This window comes from Cornus florida, unplaced genomic scaffold (assembly GCF_030987335.1).
Source record: "Cornus florida cultivar Cherokee Brave unplaced genomic scaffold, ASM3098733v1 CherokeeBrave_3.0.0_Hap2_Chr07, whole genome shotgun sequence".
Taxonomy (NCBI): domain Eukaryota; kingdom Viridiplantae; phylum Streptophyta; class Magnoliopsida; order Cornales; family Cornaceae; genus Cornus; species Cornus florida.
This window is the reverse complement of record NW_026775577.1, coordinates 57,276,545-57,281,201: the sequence shown is the minus strand read 5'-3', so window position 1 is coordinate 57,281,201 and position 4,657 is coordinate 57,276,545.

Sequence of the window (4,657 nt, the reverse complement as noted above, 5' to 3'; positions counted from 1 at the left end):
CCCATAAATGAATGCTAGTGTAGAATCTTAGAGTGAATCTCAAAACAATCACAAAATCAGGATGATGTGGACCACAAATGCATGCAAGATATCGATCTTTCGAAAAATTTACTTCTAACTGGCATTCACAAGGCATATAAGGAGTATTAGACTCTCAAGTCAAGCAATTTTTAAATTCTAAGCAATATAGTCCTCAAAAAATCAAAATCATAGCTAGAATGGATCCTAAATCTTAATCATGCAATTAAAACTCAACTTCAAGTAGAATGCAACAAAGACACCTTACCCCCAAACTTAAACTGTACATTGTCCTCAATGTGCAATGAAAACAATGGAAAAAGATGGAAAGAGTATATCGTGGTGGCGAAAACATAAAGCCCGGTAATGATCCAATATGAAAAGGGTCTCCCTCAAACTTGGAATCAACAACCTATTTGAATAACCACACCAGCAAACTCACATCAAATATCAAATGGGATAAGAATAATCAAATCATGCATTCTAAGGCAATATAACACAAGATGAAAGAGAGATATGAGATTAAACCCAATAGAAAATATGAAAGTAGCATGACTACACATAAGGGCACAATGGTGAAATTTTTTTATATTTTTATTTTTATGAAAGTATGTACAATGAAACAAAATGCAAGAAAGATAAAGAAATAAAAATAAAAATGAACATATATGATACAAGAGATAAAAGACACAATGTGTTATGTGGGTGCTAAGTTTAACGTCTCTAGCAAGACGGAATGCTAATTTGAAAAATTGTTTTTTGTTTTTTGTTTTTATTTTTTTTTGTTTTTTGTTTTTTGTTTTTTTTTTTTTTTTTTGTCAAAAGAGAAAAGTAACTAAATAAAATAAAAGAAAATGACAAAGTAAAAGAAAATTAAACATAAAAATAGAAAGAGGAAAAAGTCAAAAAGTCAAAGGGGCAAAGCTGTGATCGATCCTGACTTGGATCGATCATACTATGATCGATCTCTATGCTCGCATGATGGAACAGAGGCATGAAATTTGCAGAACTTAAAATTTTTTTTTTCTAAGTATGGAAGTGAGATTGATCACAGGGATATCCAGATCGATCAAGGAGTACTTAGATCGATTGAATATAAAGTTTAAACGGTGGATAGAGAACTAAAATATGCAGAGAATCTCGAACGATGGGACCGAGAGATGAGAATATGCAGAGATGGTGTTCAATCGATCAAATATCTCTTGGGATCGATTGAACATGCACTAAATGCCTAATTTTGAGGTGAAAGTGCAGAAAATCCTATGCTAAGCCCCAGTGATGGTAACAAGAATGAAGATTGAAAAATGGATGGAAGAATGTACACAAGAACGAAAAATAAAAAGAAGTGAGGGAGGAATAGAGTTTTGAAACTCTACAAAAAACTAGTGTTTATGCCTAACATGCATGAAATCTTCAATGAAGCTCAATAGAACATATCTAGACACCGCAAGAAATAAAAAATAAAAAGAAAGGAAGGAATAGAGTTGTGAAACTCTACGAATGCTAGTGTTTAATGTCTCTAGCAAGACGTTGGTTCGACTAACTAACGTATTAAAGACCGGATATGAAACATCCTTTTTTCACTTTTCTCATTTGATGCCTGACTTACAACAATATACATATCCTCCAAAAGAATGACTTGAAAAGAAATTATGAAAGATGCAATTTGTTTCCTTTTATCCATGGTTTTGAAAATAAAATCAATAATGAGCGGCCTTGCACTTGGCAAGGTAAAGTCTTTCAAAGATTCAATTGGATTAATAAGAATTGCACTCTCTTCATCTTATATTTCTTCTTAAAAAATAACCATCTCCTCACCTTCCAAGTTAGCTAAAGAGTCCATTAGAGAGTTCACTTCATTTTTTGGATCTTTCAAGGTCAAAAGCATAACTTTTATGCATTTCAAAAAGGCATGTCTCAAGAGGGTCTTTAGAGCTAATAGAAGGAAGGTTCTCTTCAACAAGTTCATTATCCTCCTCTCCTACCTCTAGAGTGGTCAACATCTCCTCACTCTCTAAAGTAGCAATGGTCGGGATAAAATTATGATCAAAACAAGGAAAGTCCTCATTAATCATGTTGTGCTCTATTGGATTAGCCACTAACTCACTTGCCACTTCCTCCTCTATACAAGATAGAGTGCTAGGAATTAGCTCACTTGTCTCATCTTTCTCTTCACTCTCATCATCCTCATCTATATACATTGAAGTTCTTGCCATTTTTTTATTTGCCTCTTCCTTCTCCTCTTGATGAGAAAGAGTACTTGCAATTTGCTCAACTTGAGCTTCTAACTTGGCTAACATTTGAGAATGAGAATTAATAAGTGTAGTTTGTGAAATATGCACATCAAGTAAAGTTAACACTTTTTCTTAAAATCCGGGTGAGTACCTAGAAGGTGGTGAATTTGGTTCTTCATAAAATGGAGGGGGAGGGTAATAGTCATAAGAAGGATTAAAAGAGTGACTAAGTCTATGATAAAATGATGCATGTTGAAATGAATTGGACTCAACCTCATAAGGATCAAAATATGGGGGAGGGATATAAGGTGAGAGGAAGTAATTTTCCCCCAAACTTGGATCAAACAATGGCTCCATCCACATTCAAAATCCAAATGCAAGAAAATTTTTGGCCTCCACACGGGCCGATGCTTGGACAAAGATTTAAGCAATATAATGAGCTCCAATGATTGCTTCAAGTTCCAAAGTTTGCTTTTCTTGTAGTCAAGCACTTAATTGAATAAATAATATCAAGAGTAAGAAAAGAATATACAATGGAAAATAAAATAAAAATAGAAGCAATCTAATGAACACTATTGTCTAGTCTAATTCCAACAAAACCGTTAATCCCTGGCAACGACACCAAAATTTGATGAGGCCGCTTGTATACGCCAAAATAATATAATGAATGTACGGTTCAAGAAAAGCCTTTTAGGTCAAGTTTAAATTTATAAAAACCACTACTACAGACGTAGCAAGAGTGAGTAGGAATCGTCCTATGGGATTATACGTGTTGGAATTTAACTTCGATTCTAGTGGATCACAAGATTGCAAAGGAGAGATTGATTGTTTGATTACACTAAAATTCAATTAATTAAAATGTAATTAAAATAAACTAAGTTGAGATAGGGATTTAAAAGATGAGAAGTGAGGTCTTGGGGTGTATTGGAATTGCCACCAAGCTTGTTCACCAAACCACACACTTTCAACTAATTTGGGGAAAACCTTCTTGTGAATAACATGCGACTACCAATTGCAATATTAAGCATGGACCATTAAATTCAATAATGGTTTGCCTACCTAACCGACAAATAAACTAAGTGTAGAACAACTCATCAATTTTAAGCATGGCCCATCAAACTAGTCACAATTATAGCACACATCAATCTAGAGGATCATAGAATTTGCAATAATAAGTCATGGAATATCAAATCAAGTAAAGATTGTCTACCTACCTACAAGCATGAATTAAATTGTAGAACAACCCATCAAGTATAAGTATAATCCATCAAATTAATCAACAAACCCATCTAATAAAGACCATGTCTAGCCATCACTAGATTCTTAATTAACCACACATAGACATGAAATTAATATAGAAAAACTAGTGTAGAGATCAATTCCCAAATAATCACACATAAAACAACATATAATCACAAAGAGAATAAATAGGAAGAATTAAACCATATGAGACATAATTCCCAATTTAATCACACATAAACATGTAAATAAATTAGAGAATCAATAGGAAGAATTAAACCATAGAAATCATAGAAATATACCAAGATTCATTAAATTTACAAGGTTAGAACACTAATCACAAGATATTATTTCCCAAAAAGTATGAAAGAGATAGAGGTTTAGATTACAAATTTGGGACTCATCCAAGCCCCAAGGAGAAGTCTAGCCAATCATGGAGGAGGTGGGTATAATCTTGGAACCCTCAAGGGCAATCCCCAAACACGACTCCATCTTCTTCCTCTTCTTCTTTGTTGAATTCTAGAGAGAGAGTGTGTGTAGATCTTGAGATGTGTTCTTGGTGCCTCCACTCTTCTCTTTTCTTCTAACCCTAATCTCTAACTTTTCTAGAGAGAGAAAATAAAATTACAATGTAAAAATAAAATGATAAAAAGTTTCTTTACCAAATGATTCAATTCCCTTTAAATACAAGGTCTTTTCTTAGTCACTAAGTCAGAAATACAGCCCCAAAAATATCTAATCCCGCAACTATGTGATAGGTGGAGTTTGGGCGCGTGAGAATAAGACTGCTCGCTCCCAGCACATTTTCGATCGATCCAAAATATCTTCGATCGATCCAACTTTTTTCCGATCGATCTCACTTTTCTACGATCGAACTCACTTTGTAGTTTTCAGCATCAGCCTCCTTTTTGTTCCAGATCAGCCTCCTTTTGCTCCAGATTTTCACTAAGACTTAGTTTGACTCTAAAAAGGCCTTACGAAGCCATTTTTAGCCCATTTTAACTTTATTGACCTCAAAAGGGAAATAACATGAAATTAGACTAAAACGGAAAAATAAGATAGAATAAGGTCCTAAAATACTCAAGCTTAAGGGATTTAAATGCACACTTTTCAGCGCTCATCAATTGTCTCATCCCAGTTACTAACCAGGTATTCTATCTCTTTTT